The sequence below is a fragment of the Crinia signifera genome, chromosome 5 (genome assembly GCF_055691185.1).
Source record: "Crinia signifera chromosome 5, ASM5569118v1, whole genome shotgun sequence".
Taxonomy (NCBI): domain Eukaryota; kingdom Metazoa; phylum Chordata; class Amphibia; order Anura; family Myobatrachidae; genus Crinia; species Crinia signifera.
Window position 1 is genome coordinate 261162028 of NC_139221.1, and position 19655 is coordinate 261181682.

At 46.3% G+C, this 19655-nt stretch overlaps 1 long non-coding RNA gene across 1 annotated transcript in view; it reads left to right on the top strand.

The window, feature by feature from the left end:
- The first annotated feature begins 1092 nt into the window (after positions 1-1092).
- The window catches only part of LOC146079688 (uncharacterized), a 48507-nt gene continuing 29944 nt past the window's right edge, over positions 1093-19655 (top strand). Inside the window, exons 1-3 of the long non-coding RNA XR_014474699.1 lie at positions 1093-1316; positions 9902-9969; positions 15216-15423. This is a non-coding gene — a long non-coding RNA (uncharacterized LOC146079688). The remainder of the gene's footprint in view (positions 1317-9901; positions 9970-15215; positions 15424-19655) is intronic.

Below are 19655 nucleotides of genomic sequence, written 5' to 3' on the forward strand. Positions count from 1 at the left end.
GGACGATGTTTGTAGGCTCCCAAAACAAAGTTCTGTAGTGCACTGACTTCTATCATACTCAGAGTCCAAGTGTCACAGAACTTTGGTTTAAGGTACCAAGCAGTAAGACTCTGGAACCAAGGCGATTCCACAGGTGTCCGGCCGGATGCAGAGCAGTGCCCCAGTCTGCCTCGTTGGCAGGGTAGAGTACTAACAGCTGCTGTACATTATGAAGCAGATGCCCCCTGAACAATGCCACAACAGAACAGCGGTATAGAATGCCGGCACATTGAGCTGCCTGCGGCCAGGACTCCAGGAAGGGGGCCAGTAGATGGCACAGGGTGGGCTCATACCTGCACCAGTCGGGGGTACAGGCTGCAGGAGCTCCGCACGCTACGTACTACCACCCTATCCCCGCCATGCAGGCGCCCCGGCACACTGCCGCAGGCGGCACCGGCTGGGTCTATGCATAGCAGAAGGGGGGAGCCACGTCTATAGCCCGTGCTGCATGCCAAGCAGGAGCCGCACTGCTGCACAGCCTGGGGGGGAGAGCCGGGGCTGCGGCGGTACCTGAACAGCTGTTGCAGCGGCAGCGATGCAACAGGTCATTGGCACAAATAGAACGTTCCCCGGACCGTGCGCCAGCGGCACCACCGCGCATGCCGCAGCCGCCCTCCTGCTCTTCTTCCTCCGGCCCCGCAGTGCTCTCTCTCTCCTCTGCCGCTGCTGCTGCATCCCTCGCCCCTTCCATCTTGACTTTTGCCGACGTGGAAATTTTGGGTTTGGAAACGACCCGCGCTCTTATTGGCTGCCGGCAGCCGGGGTCGGAGGTCATGGCTGCTTGCGATGTTCCGCGCCAGAGAGCGGCAGCTGTGAAGTCTGCGGTGCCGGGTGTCACGTCCCAGGCCCCTCCCCCCTCCGGGTCCCGCTGTGCCCGCTGGCAGCATTACCCTGCCCTATGTACACAGAGTGCCGGGCCTGCGCTGCCAGCCAGTGAGCAGGAGAGGGGAGGCGCCCGGCTCTAGCATTAGAATGAACGCCCAGGCTGGTTGTCACGCCCATTTAACCCCATAGCAGCCGGGCGGAAGCCTACAGGCCATGAGGGAGCAGCCGCTCAGCCAGCATAGTCCCGCCACTACAGGGTTAATGTTCCCTCACAGCTGATGCCTTCTCCTGTAACCGGATGTGCAGAATGGTCGCTATGTACTGTAGTTCCCCATATGTGACCAGTCCATAATGGGCTGACAGCTGCCTGATTGTGTGCGCCCACTTACAGCGCCCGGGCAACTCTGCTGACCTCATTATATTCACGTCATTGCTTAGGAAACCAAATAGTGGTAGGTATGAAGGTAGTATATTGTGCATATGCGATTACTACAGTACTGAGGTTATTATAAGCACGTACAGCAAATCTTCCATTATTTGGATACTGACAGCTGTGAATAGACAGGCAATACTTATGTCTGTCCACATACCCACATAGCACACATGCGCTGCAGTGATTTCATATAAGCCTGTTTTACCATCGATAAATATAGTCACCTAACAAGGTAAACGGCAATGCAGCAACCAAATCTCTTCACTGTCCTTAAGGGGCATACACACGCTGCAATATGAGCTACAGATATGGACCATATAGTCCTCTATATCGGTAGAAAACATAGTTTTATATCGCACCATGTGTATACAGCTTGCTATGCCGATGTGTGCCACCGCAGGTTGGGATGGCAAGAAATGAAAAACCCGTGCACACAGCACAGTTTTTACTGGAAAGTGTATTTGTACGCAAGGTGGAATTTATCTCATTACGCATGCGCAACTGCAGCAGTGCGCATGTGCAGGTTTCACATGCACAGCTTCGCAGCCTTGCGAATCAATCAGAATAAGGTCCCCTGTATATGCACTACTTAGCATACCTGCATGTACATTCCCTCATCATGCTCTAAGTGAGCTGGGGAATTCGATTACTCCACCATCAATGGACCATCGTTCAAAATAAGGACCCCTTGAGCAATCGTGGTGCAGATATCTGATAGATATGACTTCATGAGCTCTCACACTTACATCTCTGACCTTATCTGCCTTTACACTCTCACCCATCCTCTCTGCTCTGCTAATGAACACTGACTCTCCTGCCAACTGATTACTTCCTCCAGCACCCATGTCCAAGACACCCATCAGGGCCGGTGCTATGGTGTTGGGCACCCTCCTGCAAACTATAAATTTGCGCCCTCCCACCCATACCTGTTGCAGGGCATGCTGGAATATGTAGTTCAACAACAGCAAGAGGGCCGAAGGTTTCCCATCCCTGGTCTATCCCATCTGTGACACCGCTGTTTGCCTGCAGCTCCCCTTAGAATGTAAGCCCTCAGGAGCAGGGCCCTCTTCCCTTGTATGCTTTCTTCTCTTACTTAAACCACCTTTGGTGGCACCAAATCCTGGAAGATTTCTGCCACTCTGATAATTATTACTGTGTCCTCTGCTGATGCAGCTGTGGTTATGTACCCTGTGCTTGTCCTCTACTGTATTCACCTGTAAGTCATTGTTTTGCTTATTCGTTTATGTACTCTGTAATAGAGCACTGCGTATCCCTTGTGGCTCTATATAAAAAAAGGATAATAATATGGAACAATTTGATGGTGCTAAGAGGATTTGGTCACTGTCAATATTGGACCACACTATGGGAGGGTTCAGTATGATTTCCCATCAATCAAAATACAGGTGGCTAATATACTGACAAGCATTGGCAGACAGTGAAAATACATGTTCAAAATGCCGACATGGTTAAAAAGCTGACACGGTCAAAATGCAGACATTTGAAATGATGACATGACTATGTCGACATGGACACCATTGACATAGCCATGTGGCTGTGCTTGCCATACTTCAGGCACGGAGCCACATTGCACTCAGTTAATAGACATTATTATAGTCTAACTCTATTAAATCATGAAGTAACAACAAGTCGGTTTCATGAAAAACTCATGTTGACTTTTTGACATGTCAACATTATTTTAAATGTTGGCATTTTGACCATGTTGGCATAATGAATGTCTGAATGTCGGCATTTTCAACGTGTCAGTATTTTGACTATCTGCCAATGGTTATCAGTATTTTAACAGCAAATTTACTTCATCCCTTATGGGATATAGGGCCTAATTCACAGGAAAATTTGTTCTCAAAATGGGCAAATGTAGTGCACATGGGCCCTTATTCAGGTCCATTTGCAGTGCTGCGTGCATTCGCACAGGGCCTATGTTTTTCCTTTTCATGTGTGCATGCGAGCGGTGCGTACCACCATTTGCAAGGCGGGATCTGGTTGACTCGCAAGGATGCGAATATGCATCCAATCGAATCAACCAGAATAAACCAGAATAACACCTATGGTTTGGCCCATTTTGTGAACAAATTTGTCCTGAGATCAGGTCTCAATTAAGCTCATAGGGTCTTATTCAGCATGGATCACAAAGCACATTTTTCCTTTAATGGACAAAACCATGTTGCATATGTAACATGTGCAGAGAGAGTTAGGGCCATGTCACCCACACTGTTTAGACTGGTCAGTAAAAAAATTATGTTTTTTTTCCTGGTGTAAAATGTTACTGAAGCTAGTGTGTCCTTTCACACTGCACGGACATGGCCGTACCGGTTATGGTATAAACCATAGACTTACTCATGATAGACAGTCATATGGTCGACCACTAATGGTAGTCACAAGGTCGACAGGTCAAAAGGTCGACAGGTATAAGGTTGACATGAAAAAGGTTGACATGGTCAAAAGGTCGACAGACAAAAGGTCGACATGAGTTTTTTATGTTTTTAGGGCTGATATAAGTCGACATGGACACTGTCTAAGTCTGGGGTAGCCAACCCTAGTCCTCGAGAGCTACCAACAGTGCATGTTTTGCAGGTCTCCTGACAGAATCACAAGTGAGCTAATTAGCTCCATCTGTGTATCTTTTAAAATGTGTCAGTGAGTAATGAGTGCAGCTGTGCAGCAGCTAGGTTGTCTGGAAAATGTGAACTGTTGGTAGCTCTCGAGGACTAGGGTTGGCTACCACTGGTCTAAGTTTACCACGTGCCCTCGATTATTTTGGTGTGTTGTTTCAGCTCTCCCTGTCCCCAAACTGACTTCATAGGTAATCTACACCCCCAAATCTTCACTGCACTGGCTCAAGGAGCCAATGCATCTGCAATGGCACAACTCTCAGGCAAAACGCTGGACATAGTTTGTCCGGCTTTCTGCTGTACGCTCAAATCCATCATGTGTGTAACATGGCCCTTGGTTTAGGGTGAGTTATTTTGTTTCTGTGCAGTGTAAATACCGGCTGCTTTATTTGTATACTGCAATTTAGATTTAGAAACACATTTGATGATAACTAAATATTTGGCCCATCTAGCTTGCCCCTATTTTCACCATATTGTTACCTCAAACCTTATTTCATCCTTATTTCTTTGTAAGGATATCCTTATTTCTATCCATGTATTTTAAATTTGCCATATGGATTGAGCCAAAAAAAAACACACTATGGGCGGTATTCAATGAGCCTGATTCGCCATGTTTTTATGGCGAATTTGTGCTGTTTGGCGAATTTCTGACTAAAACGGTGAATCACCCTATTCAATGACCACATGGCGAATACATTTCAAGGTTTTTTTCGCCATGATTCACCGAGTAGCAATCGCTATCTTTTTATGGTGAAGTGGAATGTGAACTTTTAAAATAAAGTGTTTTGTTTTTTACATTTGGTGTAAAAAAATCAGGAATTTTATTCTGAGTAGGGGCATGCTATTTTTATTCATGTGCTGTAAGCACATGAATATATATTTAATTTAAAAAAAAATATTTTTTTATTTTTATTTTTTTTACACAGCAGCCAGCAGGGGGCGCCGGAGCCGAGCCGCTCATTACATATTCATATATTCACTGCACCCGATCGTTACGATCGGGTGCAGTGAATATACGCTCCCCTGCTGGCACCCCCGGGGGGCAGCCTGTGCTGCCTGGCACCCGGGGAGCCCACCTAACCCCCACAAACGTTCTGGGCTAGGCAGAGAGACTACCATCTCTCTGCCTGGCACCGTCCTCAGGCTCCCTGTGGCAATCGCCGCAGGAGCTCATATTCGCCTGTCATGGGCAGCGAGCCCCTGACACGTTGAATACCGGAGCCCGCCGGCTCCAGAACGTGGCGAATGTGCAGCGAATCCTAAAAAGGATTCGCTGCACCTCGCAGGTATTCTCATTGAATACCGCCCTATATCAAACGGATTGAGCCAAAATTCACAATATGCCTCTCAAACAGGGACATTCAAAATTTACACCATAATGCCCATTACATGTTAAATCACACACCATAATTTCGATTATGTATTATGCCAAACACCATAATGCCAATTAAAACTTATGCTACATAAGTGCTGCTTACTTGCTCATTGCCATGGGTTCCATGATCATTGCCATGGGTTCCATGCTCGTTGCCATCTGGGATTACATGCTCATTGCCCAGGGGGAATACATGCTCGCGGCAACTAGGGGACAGCTGCCACCAAGGCAGAAGTGACAGCCATTGACAGCCGGGCAGAGAGCAGGGGGGCTGCCCGGCTGTATTCAGAGCACTGCAGGTCCTGGCTATTTGAAATAATACCCCTTCCACACCAGAAAATGCAGGGATTTACCTGGGAATATGGTCCTAGGATCATGCAGGGACATTATCTTCGGAACCAACAGACCCATTTACATGAGATCAATATCATATTGAAGAATATTTTGAGTGGGCTTCAAATGATTTTAGTCCCATGAAACTGGGCCATTTGGTTCCAGAGAAATCTGCCCTCAAAGAACATGAACAGCCATGAAATTACATTTCAGAAATAAAAAAAAATGGTTTACCTGCAATGTGTCTGGAACCAATTAACCCATATGAACCAGGTATCAGATTGAAGGCCCAGCGATTTGGGTTAGAATGAAATCAACTTCGAGCTTCTGTGATGCCATGGGGGGGGGGGGGGGGGGGGACTGGCAGCCGTTGGAACTGGGAGGGGGTCGGAATTAGTGGGCCCCATGTTATCCTATGGGGAAAATGTTACAGCTTTGCCCGGTTGTATCTCCGTTCCCGGGGGGCAAGCGACGCGGGACTAGGATCGTTGGAAAGCCCCAGTCCTCATCTACAAAATGAGCTGGAGCTCCATCAGGCCCATTGTTAATCTGACCCTGCCTCCATCGCATTTGATGGGATGTTATTCCACTTATCCCCTACCCTTTCTGTGAAGTACGGTAAATTTTCCTCAGATTTTTTCTGAACCTGCCTCCCTCTAGTTTCAGTGCATGTCCTTGTATTCTAATACTTCTCTTCATTTGAAGAATGTTTCCCTCCCATACCTTGTTAAAACCCTTGATATAGTGATAGTTTCTATCATGTCCCCACTTTCCCTTCTCTGTACCAAACTATACATGTTGAGATACTTTAGTCTTTCCAGGTATGTTTTGTGATGCAAACCATATACCATTTTAGATTCCCATCTTTGTACACTCGCTAATGTATTTATATCCTTCTGGACATATGGCCTCCAGAACTGGGAACAGTATTGTAGATGAGGTCGTACCAATGACCTAGTTTTCCATTTTGGTTTTTACCCGAAATTTCAGTTTAAATACACTTCACCCAGATCTAAACATCTCTGCACATGTTACATTTTCCCCTCCTGCAATGCAGCATGGTTTTCTCCATGATAGAATTTCTTTTGATCCATGCTGAATTAAGCCCTTATTTACTAAAGTGTGGGTTTTCAGACATAGAGACCAATTTGTTTCTAGCTTCTGTCTTATAGAAAATATTAGTTCAATGATAAGTAGAATGTAATTGGTTGCTATGGGCACTTTAGTAAATATACCCCCATATACCTATCTATAGTAACATGGTTTTGGTATGTAACCCTCTTCTAAGTTCTGAAGTCCCTGTATTCAAAGAATGGTATATGAGTCTACAACCTGTATGACCAGTTGGTTGGTATAGCTACTGTATGCTATGATTGTATCAAAGAAATACAGCTTGTGGTCTGATTCCTGATTAAGCAAGTTAATACCATGGGAGTCTTAGAACATATCACCCAATTATTCTGTGTGAAGGATTACTTATACTGCCATATATTTCCCCCAGTGGTTTGGCCGTTGGCATCTCACAATGTATTAGGGAAACAGAGACTGACATGAAAAGTGCAATTAAGGCAGTTGAGAGAGGATAATTCCGCCCCTGGCACCATAGCCAGATTCAGGGTGGATGCAATGCATACTGTACCCCTAGGCCTCCCTTTGCCAGGGGGGCCCTGGCTAGAATGCACTGGCATCTTTAGCTGTCCCTCTTATGCAGCAGCAGGACTAGTAATCAGAATTCAAGCATAAGTGCAGGTTTCATGCACTGGAACTGTAATGCGCCATGTTGGGAGATATGCATAATTAAATATAACCCACCACCACCACTTACTTCCACTGGCCCCCTATCTGAAGTGGGCACCCCCAAGGCTTAATCTGGCCCTGCCTGGTGCTGTACCTCTCATTCTGCATTGCAATGAAGGCAGGAAGAGAGCAGGTGACACTTGACTCACCATGTAAGAAGTGATGGGAGAGGGCAGAGTCAAGTAGTAAGCGGAGAACCTTGTCTGTGTAATGTCTAGTGTTGGGCTGGCTGAGATAAGGTTCTCACCTTGGGGGTTATTCTGGTTCACTCCTTCTGGCAAATTCCTTCTTAGATGGACAAAACCATGTGCACTGCAGGTGGGGTAGATGTTACTTGTAAAAACATGATATGCAATACACAAAAAAACACAAATATGAAAATAAGCAAAAATAAAGAACATAAAAAAAGTATTAGAGTATAAATGCGTATATATATATATATATATATATATATATATATATATATATATATATATATCTTAAAATAATAAGGTTTGGGCTGGACGTATAATTGGGGAGCTCCACTGATGGTGTACACCAAAAAGATTTTGTAATTGATGTTAAAGTGGCAGCTGCTAGTATTCTTATACTGTTAGTAGTTTGTTAGTAGATTAAGGATCCATAAACAGATATTGTTAGATGTACAGTATGAACAAATGTAGAGCTGAACTGGCAGTCAATTAGCATGTAAGTCACACGCATCCAGGATAGGTTTTGGCCAAGCAGCAAAAATAAGCATAAGCGTTAATTGCAATGGTGCAGAGCGGGGCTCTAAGCTTATCTCACCCCTTTTCCAATGACAGTCTGTGGCTCAGCACGGTCTGCTGGTTGCTCCGGTCAGAGGGGGCGGCTGGAATTTATCCTGTGTAGGGCGCTTTTGTGCGCCGGCCGCCAGCACTCTCTCCCCAAACGGCAGGAGCGTCCTGGTATAGCATGTTTTTATGATACCTTTTAAAAAACTTTAAAACTATAAAATTTATATTGGTCAAGCAGTGTGTCCTTAATTCATTTCTTCTCTGCACAACCGCTCTGCATTTGGAGTGACTTCTTACTAATACATTTTGTCAGCAGCGCAATTTACACCATTTCTTCTGTTTTTTTTCTTGCAAATATTCTGGTGGGTAGAGGCAATCCCACAGGTGTTATCTGCAGCAGCTGACACATATTATACATCTTTTAAATTACCATGATGTGCTTTTGATTATTACTAATTGTGACCTATAGCGCCGGGGACCTTGCGGGCTGTGATCTGGCTGTTAGCCATTTTCCAGCGTGCAAGAAACTTTTTTTGTATTTTTTCAGATGTTACTTGTGCAGAGAGAGTTAGATTTGGGTGGGGTTTAAGTGAGATCTATATTGCAGTGTAAAAATAAAGCAGCCAGTATTTACCCTGCACAGAAACAAAATTACTCACCCAAATCTAATTCTCTCCGCACATTTTACATCTGCCCCACCTGCAGTGCACATGATTTTGTCCATCTAAGAAGGAATTTGCCAGAAGGAATGAACCAGAATAACCCCCCTTGTTTCATGGGAGAAAACATGATTACACACCCACCCTCTATATCTGCAGCTTGTGGCAGCATACTTGCACAGTCAGAAACAAGTTATATGGTTTCTCTGAGTGCCAGGTGCTATATCTTTCCTCAAGCTGCACAGGACAGTGGGGCTATTCAGACCTGATCGCTCACGTCTGAATTTGCTGGGTTTGTGCGTGTGCCAACCCTGATAGCGAACACATTTGGGGAGTTTCACACTAACCAGGGTGTTCGCTCAGTGATGGGCAGGAATAGGGCTTACAGGGGGCGGATGTAGGGGTCTGCCCAGCATTTTATGGGTGTGCCCATTAAAACGGTGGGCGCGCCCATAGAAACGCTGGGCGAACCTCTGCGAACGCAGGCGTGTCCATGCATCCTCAGGGCGGGCGGCTGACGTCAGTGCCCGCACCCAATTCGCCGGATATCACCCATCCGAGAAGTAAGTATAGACTTACTTGTCAGAGCGAAGGCTAAAAAATCATTTGATGGTGAGCGACCATGGAATGGTTTTCCTCATGGGGCCGCATGCGAGTGGATGTGTAAATGGACACATCTGCTCGCTTGGCAGCAAATATACTCAGTGGGGGGAGGGGGGGTGCATTCTGTGGGGCAGCATTTATCTGCTTGCCAGGCAGCAAATATACTCAGCCTTGCGAGCAGGTCTGAATTAGGCCCAATGTTTAGTCCGTTTTATGTCATATTCATTGTAAAGTTATGTACATATGGCCTGATTCAACCTAGTACGCTAAGCAGTAGCAGCAGCTGCAATGGTTGGCTAGGGTTGGCGCAGCTAATGCTGCACGATGTGTAAACTCTAGTTTCACTTTCATATTTATTTTTGTTTATGTCTATTGACTTGCTAGAATGTTATGTGTGTACTGTATATTCTTATACTCATACTAAATAGACATAATAGTCACTTTACTACCAGTTTGTTCACAGCTCTCAGTCCGTAAGGCGCTGCTTGATGATGTCATGGTTGACAGCGTTGTCTCATAGGTGAGTCTTGTTTTGTTAACTGGGTAACCGGTGAGCATATGTATGTTTTTGTGATGCTAGTCAAGCTGAAGAGGAGGAGAACCCAAGGGAGGTAGGTGTTCATTTAAAGCAGCTGTTGTGTGTCAAAAAGCTAATGCTGCAGGTAGAGCATACCTCCCATCTGTCACGATTTTCACGGGACAGTCCCATTTTTTGGGACTGTGCGCATCCCACCATGGGCCGGCAGTGTCCCGCAGTGGGGGGGGGGCAGTTGGGATCCCCCACTGTAGGTGCTACCTAGCAGGGCAGCAGGGAATAGATGTTGTGCGCACAGTGTCTAAGCAGGGAAGGCAGGGGGACAGGGGTGTGGCAAGCAGCTCACAGGGCGCTGGCCATGCCCTCAACAGTGATGAAAATGTGGGTGTGGCAGCAGCTCACAGAGCAAATGAGGGCATGGCTCACAATCATGACTGTAAAGCCATGCCTCCTTTTGCCCCATTTTTAAGAGCACACAGCAAGTGCAGGAGTCCTGATTCCATAAATATAAAAGTTGGGAATATGGGTAGAGTCTTGTGTAAATATTTGCCTACTGCATGCTTCTGTGATCTACTGCTGCCTCTTAGAACACAGCATCGGATCGTCTATTAAGGCATGCCAACCCCCCCATTTTTTAGGACGGTCTCCATCGTCATGCCCGCTCTGCCCCCAAACAGTTGCAGTATATCAGTTTCCAGCCAATGGTTGGCGTACTACACTATATAGTATACAGATTTTTTCCCTTTTATCGGTCATCCATTTTTAATGCATTTGTTAAATTGAATACTTTCAGATGTCTGCTAATTAATAGCTGACAGGGAGCCTAAATCAGAGATGTGCGCAAACCTGATTTTATTGTCGATCTCGACCCATTCTTTACATGTGCAGAGCCGGTTGTGCGTCAACTCATGAGCCACTGCCTAATTGAGAGGCTGCGACTATTTGAGGGCAGTGTTATCTTCTATTAAGTTGGCATATGGCAGTTCTCTATCATTACTTTATTCCTGCTCATAATAGAAACCTATATACAAAGGCTACAATGCAATGTACAATCATTTTTTAGATTTATTTTTGTTTTACATTTTTAAGATACCAAACTAAATTTTTCATTTCTTCAATACAAACCTGCTTCCTCCTGTGAGCAATGACAGTCACTGACATTCCAGAATTAAATTAAAGGAAGTGAAAGCTGCCAAAACAGCAAACAATGATATGATTAGCAAAATTATAGTGTGATTGTGCTTTCTCCCAATGTTTCCAGCATACATACAGTCTCTTAGCACAGTTGCATAGATCAGTGATAAGCATAGGCGAATCTAGGGGGTGGTCCGGGGGTGCACAGGACCACCCATTAGCCCATTTTGTAGATGAGGGATGGAGCTTTCCAACGAGCCCAGCCCCGTGTCTCTAGCCCCCTGGGAACCGGAGATACGACCAGGCAAAGTTGGAACATTTTCCCTATAGGATAACATGGGACCCGCTAATTCCGACCCCCACCCAGTTCAACGGCTGCCAGTTCCCCCTTCGGCATCACTGAAGCTCGAGGTTGATCTCAGTCGAACCCAAACTGCTGGGCCTTCAATCTGATACCAGGCTGGATCCATATGGGTTAATTGGTTCCAGGGATATTGAGGTTAAACCGTTTGTTTTTTTCATTTCTTAAATGTAATTTCATGACTGTTTATGTTCTTTGAGGGCAGATTTCTCTGGAACCAAACAGCCCAGTTTCATGGGACCAAAATCATTTGAAGCCAACTCAAAAGTTCTTCAATATGATACTGGTCTCATGTAAATGGGTCAGTTGGTTCTGAAGATATAGCTGGTTGGTTAAAGGGGGGTAGGAAGAGGGAAGTGGTTGTCTCTACCCCTCACACCAGAAAATGCAGAGACTAGGCTGGTGTATAAGGTGTCAGCCTGGGAATGTCCCTGCATGATCCTGGGACCATATTCCCGGGTAAATCCCTGCATTTTCTGTTGTGAAAGGGGTATTATTTCAAACAGCCGTGACCTGCAGTGCTCTGAATACAGCCGGGCAGCCCCCTGCTCTCTGCCCAGCTGTCAATGACTGTCACCCCTGCAGCTTCCACTCCAATTCTTCTTCCCGTTTTCACCTCAGCCTCCCCCCCCCCCCTTTAATCATGTGGTGCCGGCGCCCGGCGTGCTACCCCGACATCACGCACAACAACAGCGCGCACAATATTTCAAATGTCCACTCGGCTAGAGGGGACACCAGGAGGGGAGTGTCAGCGTGCTCTGCGCTGCGCTCTGCTCCTCTCCCCATAGAAGCAGCTGCACTGCTCTCCATCTCTCCCTGCAGCAGCAGAGAAGGCTCATATAAAAATGTACAGTAAGTGGCACTTTTGGGGGCATTGCTTAAGGGACGCTACAAGTAGCGGTATGTGGGGGCATTATGCATAATGTGTGGCTTAATGTGTAAGGGGCATTACGGTGTGCAGCATCATGTGTAAGCGGCATTATGTGTGCTGCATCATGTGTAAGGGACATTATGTGTGCAGCATCATGTGTAATGGGTACTATGGTGCGCGGCATCATGTGTAATGGGTACTATGGTGTGCGGCATCATGTGTAATGGGTACTATGGTGTGCGGCATCATGTGTAATGGATACTATGGTGTGCGGCATCATGTGTAATGGGTACTATGGTGCCATCAAGCAAGAAACCCCTAGCAATGAGCACGTAGGTAAGCAGCACTTATGTGGCAAATATGTAATGGGCATAACGGTTTGTTATATAGTATGTAATGGGCATCATGATGTGTGGCACAATGTGTAATGGGCATTATGGTGTGTGGCCTTATGTGTAAGGGGCATTACGGTGTGCAGCATCATGTGTAAGCGGCATTATGTGTGCTGCATCATGTGTAAGGGACATTATGTGTGCAGCATCATGTGTAATGGGTACTATGGTGCGCGGCATCATGTGTAATGGGTACTATGGTGTGCGGCATCATGTGTAATGGGTACTATGGTGTGCGGCATCATGTGTAATGGATACTATGGTGTGCGGCATCATGTGTAATGGGTACTATGGTGCCATCAAGCAAGAAACCCCTAGCAATGAGCACGTAGGTAAGCAGCACTTATGTGGCAAATATGTAATGGGCATAACGGTTTGTTATATAGTATGTAATGGGCATCATGATGTGTGGCACAATGTGTAATGGGCATTATGGTGTGTGGCCTTATGTGTAAGTGGCATTACGGCGTGTGGCTTTATGTGTAATGGGTATTACAGAGTTTGCTAAAATGTGTTATGGGCATTACTGTGTATGGTCTAAAGTGTAACACCACACCCCTTTTTGTGATGCCATGCCTCCTTCCCATGAGGCCACGCCCCTTTTTGCGACGCAGCTGCGCCGCGCTAAGGTCCCCCTACTGTTATGTCTAGATTTGGGACCACCCATTACCATAATTCTAGATTCGCCTATGGTGATAAGCAAACTCATACATTCTGGAGCTGGATGGAGTGACCAATAACTGTCATCTGCGCCCATTATTGCAAAGGACTGATTTTCGGCATGAACGGGTCTTGGGACATAGGACACAGGCCAGCATCAGACTCATTGATTGACAGTCTGATGTAATTTTGGGGGCGGGGACTGGCAGCTACAGGCTCTGTTTGGAAAAACGCAAGTGCATTGTCACCATTTAGGGAGTGGCAAGAGGCCAGGGATCTCTGTCATAGGACCAGAGGTAGGTGCTTTGATCAGATGATTGTCCTAGGAGGTAGTTTGGATCACTGCAGCCATAGGTGCCGATTCTGTGGGTGCTTGAGGGCCGAGCACCCACGATAATTGATGAGCACTCAGCAGAGGCCCACCCGCCCGTGTCCCACTGCACTCCCCCTCCCTCGTCGCTGGCACAGGTACTGTGTGGGCTTTTATGTACCTGCACTGTGGGGGCATTTATGTATTTGGCACTGTGGGGGGGATTTTTGTTCCTGCATTGTGTGGGCATTTATGTATTTGGCACTGTTGCCATAATTTGAATATTGGATACAACTGTGCTGCGTAATATAAATCAGTATTATTTTGTGACCACGCCCCTTTCCCATGAAGCCACTCCCCTATATTTTTGGCTTGAGCACCCACCAGCAAAAACATATATGGCACCAATGACTGCAGCAATAGGTGTCTGCATGTAATAGATACTGTGGGGGACATTTACCAAAATGGATTCGTAGAAAAAAGGTGTATTCGTAGGCAGAAATACACCTTTTTTTTACGAATTTGTATTTTCGGGATTTACAATCCCAAAAATACAACAATTCGTAGTCCTAAAGATGGAACATTCGTATTTGTATTTACAAATACGAATGTCTACACCATCGATAGGATACGACAGAAATCACCATTCAAAAGAATGGTGGTTTCTGATTTACTAAGCAGCCGTATGGATAATACGGCTGCTAAGTGGTGTGAAACACCCACGCAAATACGACAGGAAAATAGAACACCATTTTCCTGTCGTATTTGCTTAAAGCCTGCACGGATCAGTCAGATCCGTGCAGGCTTCAGTGTAAAAAAATAGACAAAAAATTAAATATAAAAAAAAAAAAAACGGCGTGGGGTCCCCCCCACAGCCGTAACCAGCACCAGGCTGACGGAGCCTGGAGCCGGTAATTAAAAATCAGGGAACCCGACAAATAGGGGTTCCCCGATTTTTAACAACCAGCCCCAGGCTCCTGCTCTGGGGCTGGTTCCCAAAATACGGGGGACAAAATGAGTAGGGGTCCCCCGTATTTTAAGAACCAGCCCCAGGCAAAACCAGCCAGCAGGGTAATGCCACAGCCGGGGGGAGACTTTTTATACAAGTCCCCCCGGCCAAAGCATTCATCCCTGTGACCGGTCAGCCTGGCCAGGGGCCCTGGGGGAGTGGGGACCCCCCAATGAAGGGGTCCCCCCCTCCAAGACTTACCTGACCAGGCTGAAGCCTGGTACTGTCCCCGATGCCCCTGGGCGGTGGGCATCGGGCTGATTATGGTGTAAAAAAAAATTTGAAACTATTGTTTTTTACTGTGGCACTACAAGTGCCAGCAAGCTGGGACTTGAAGAAACACAAGTCCCAGCCTGCTGGGCATTAAAGGGCCCGCTGGCACTTGTCGTTCCACAGTTAAAAAAATAGTACAATAAACACACTGACACAATGAAAATAAAAGTTTAATACACACATTACACACATACTGATACTTACCTTTCTTGATCCCGTAGGTAGCCCTGGTCCTGATGTCCTGTGTCGTCCTCCGGGTCCATGTCGGCTGTCTGCGTTGTCCTCCAGGTCCATGTCGATGGTCCGTGTCGTCCTCCAGGTCCATGGCGGTGTCCGGGTCCGAAGAAATCCATGTTGGAGCTGTGGAAGGAAATCCTACTCACCTGGTCCTGCGCTGAAGAAGTCTTCTCTTGATCCGACGTAATCCAGGTAATGTTGAAGCTGTCGCCGGTCCCCGCTGTCTCCGCTGTCTCTGCATCGCGCTGAGGAGAGATGCTGAGATGTTTCATATTCGGCGCCTCTCCTCAGACTGAATTCTATTGGCCGCCTAGCGGCCAATCAGGAGCCGAGAAAGTCGGGTCCTGATTGGCCGCTAGGCGGCCAATAGGTCAGGTAAGTCCTGGAGGGGGGGGACCCCTTCATTGGGGGGGTCCCCACTCCCCCAGGGCCCCTGGCCAGACTGACCGGTCACAGGGATGAATGCTTTGGCCGGGGGGACTTACCCTGCTGGCTGGTTTTGCCTGGGGCTGGTTCTTAAAATACGGGGGACCCCTACTCATTTTGTTCCCTGTATTTTGGGAACCAGCCCCAGAGCAGGAGCCTGGGGCTGGTTGTTAAAAATTGGGGAACCCCTATTTGTCGGGTTCCCTGATTTTTAATTACCGGCTCCAGGCTCCGTCAGCCTGGTGCTGGTTTCGGCTGTGGGGGGGACCCCACGCCGTTTTTTTTTCCATTTATTTTTATTTTTTTATTTTTTTTTACACCTTGCAGCCTGCACGGATCTGACTGATCCGTGCAGACTGCTACAAATAATTCGTATTAGCGGCCGTATATACGGCCGCTAATACGAATTCCTACGACATTAGTGGGTTACAAAGCAGTCGTATCTGACTGCTTTGTAAATGACCCTCCGGAACACGACTTTGCATACGACTGAAACAGTCGTATGCAGTTGTAGGGAAAATACTAATACGAAAAACTCGGTTTTTCATATTAGTAAATTCCCCCCTGTACCTCCTGCCACGTTATCATGCAGTGAAGTCACTTCTGTTTTCAAGGAAGCAGCACTGAAAGCAACTCTGAACATCTGAATGACCCCCATGACCTTTAATTTCCCGCTCTCTATAGATTATGAGCAGGATCCTGTTCCTCCCCATACTTTAGTTACAGACGTGCGGTTTGGTTCTCCACATATCTGAGTCCACCTGAATTTTGTGGATCCCAATTGTACTAAAACCTAGTCTATATCCTCTGAGGAGATTTGAGCTGTTTTTCAATTTAAAACTGAAACAAAAGCTGAATCTGAACCAAAACTCCTGGGGGTGAAAGCAAAAAATGTCACTTAAAAATCTGAGAGGTACTGTATGTAGTACTTTAGATGTTGTTATTTTTTCACTATATCTGTCTGAATTTAAAATTCATATGGGTTATAAGTTACAAGAAACTAATCTGACAATTCAGTGTGACTTCCGATATTCAGATTTTGTAACAGGACCATGGAACTCTGCAGAGAGGTTTCCATTTGCCAGCCTGTAACATTCTATTGTGTACCTAGAGAACAAATCTATGCATGAAAATACTTAGAAGGGCCCATTTATCATTAAATAATTGCAGCTTAAAACATTTGTTTTAAGGGAGGGGGGGGGGGGGCACATCATTATTAAGTATCACCTTAATGTATGATTGAGTGAATGCAGTATCTCTGATATTTGCTGTGATCCCTTAATTCCAGACTGCAGCCCCCATAGGTTTCCTGAGCTTGGCCCTTGCATCTGAGGATGGCATTAGCCCAATCATAATTAGCCAGTAGAGTCCCTGTGGTTGTTCAGTAATATGTTTGCCTGGTACACATCTTACTTGTTTAATTTCACGGCGGCAGCATTGTCGCACGCTACTTCCGGGTCTGGCGCTCGTCAAACTTTCTAAAATAAACAAAATTAACTCCATGCCAACGTGGATAGTTCATACCCCCACTATCCACGTTGGCATGGAGTTGATTTTAGTGCTGATTTTAGTGCCGAGCCCGTAGCTTGGGCGAGCGAAGCGAGCCCCGCAAAGGGACTCAGACGCACGGCCATGCTGCCACCGTGAAACTAAACAAGTACAATATATATATATATATATCGAGCCTCAGCAGGGTGAGCCGGCTTTCTCCGGCACTGCTAACAGCTTCTATACCCTGGATTGGTAATTATATTGGTGTAAATATGTGTGTGTTTGTGTGTGTAATAAAGTTATACTTTTCTGTGTGTGTCTTTTATTTTAACATTCTTTTCACAGGTGGACAACATGTCCCAGTGGGCCCATTAATGCCCCGTATGCTGGGACTTGTGGTTTGCCAAGTCCCAGCACGCGGGGGAGGCCTGCTGACACTTGTAGTTCACCTGTATAAAGCAATGTTATGAATGACCTAGGGGGGGAAACCCCTTTATTGGGGGGGAAGGGGGGGTGGTCCCCACTCCTCCAGGTACCCCTAGCCACGGTGCGCATGGTTTGGCCGGGGGACCTTATGTAAAAAGTGTCCCCCGGCTGTGGCATGACACTGCGGGCTGTTGGAGCCCGGTGCTGGTTTCAAAATACGGGAGACCCCAGACTTTTGAAACCAGGACCGGTCCAAGAGTCCGGGGCTGGTTTCAGAAATACGGGGGACCCCTACGCTTTTTATCCCCCGTATTTTTGGAACCAGGTCCGGCTCAAATTCGCACATTTCCTCAAAATCGCACATTTTCATGGCTAAAAATTGCACATTATCGCACTTTTTTGCCCGGAATACGCAGCTCAATATATATGCGAATTCGCTGCAAACAATGCAATTTTAAAAAGTGCGATAATGGGTGATTTTGAAAAGTTACTAAAACTCTCATCCTATTAAATGTCACCCCGGATCTGTTCTGGAAACTGGAGGGTTTGATGTAGTTCCATGGTTTACTAGGATCTGACTCTAGCACCAGTAGTTGCGCTAGACCCAGAACAGTGGCGTGGAGTGTTAAGGCACGTACATTTATACGACTTCTCAGATAGAGAATACCCTTGAACCGCCATGGAGCTTTCTTTTGCATGTGATATATCCCATTCCCTGATGCCGGGAGGCTGGCCATGTCAGAGGTCGGCCCCAAGGGACCGAGCATTGTATCAGATCAGATGTCAAAACATTGGTCAATTGGTCAATTTTTATCTGATTTCTCAGCCCGATTCATCGGATTCAGGTTAAAAATGTTGCCAAATTGGACAAGTGTACAGACATAGGTGGCAGGCGATGATGCGGCAGCGCGCATTAGTGCTCACTGATCATCGCCCGTCAATACACACTAGGAGATTTTGATCTAAAAGTAGGTCAAAATGGGAAAAGTTAGTTACTTCGAGCTCAAAATCACCTAATGTGTATGTGCCTGTAATCAGCCTCTTAGTGTAAAATACTTTGGTAATAAGGGATATTTGTTGGTATAAACCAGTGGTTCCCAACCCTGGTCCTCAAGTACCCCCAACAGTGCACATTTTCCAGATCACCCAGCAGGTGCACTCATTATTCAGACACATTTTAAAAGATCCAGAGGTGGAGCTAATTATTTCACTTGTGATTCTGTGTGGAGACCTGGAAACCTGCACTGTTGGGGGTACTTGAGGACCAGGGTTGGGAACCACTGGTATAAACTATAGGTTTGTTCTGGTATAAGAGATTACAAATGGACAATTATTTTTACTAGCACGCTGAGAATGTGGCATAGTGTAACAGGTGTATTGTGCATTGCAATAGACTGTTTGTCCTCCAACAGGTTATGTTTGCTTTAACGTATCCTGTTTATTGATGTTTCCATTCCCTACACTTTATAAGTTCACAGAGCTACATATACATGTCTGTTCATCAGATTCATTATGTGTGGTGGGAACAGCAAAGGAAATCTTCAGCACTTCTATATGCAGGAATGAAACACTGAAGGCATACCTCCCAACTCTCCCGATTACTGTGGTATTGTCCCACTTTTTGGAACCTGCCGCCTGTCCCTCCTCTGGCTGCCAATGTCCCATGGGTGGAGGGGCAGTAGGGGGGAGCAGGAGATCACCTCATGAAACCCCTTCTTTAATGGACAAAGCCATGTGCACTGCAGGTGGGGCTGATGTAACATGTGCAGAGAGAGTTACATTTGAGTAGTGTGTGTTCAAACAGATAACTATATTGCAGTGTAAAAATAAAGCAGCCAGTATTTACCATGCACAGATACAAAATAACTAACCCAAATGTAACTTTCTCTGCACATGTTACAGTCCCACCTGCAGTGCATATGGTTTTGTCCATCAAAGGAGGAGTTTGCACTAAATTGCTGATCCCTCTATACCCTACGCTACACTACTGACCCCTCTATACCCTACACTACATAACTGACCCCTCTATACCCTACACTACACCGCCGACCCCTCTATACCCTACACTACATCACTGACCC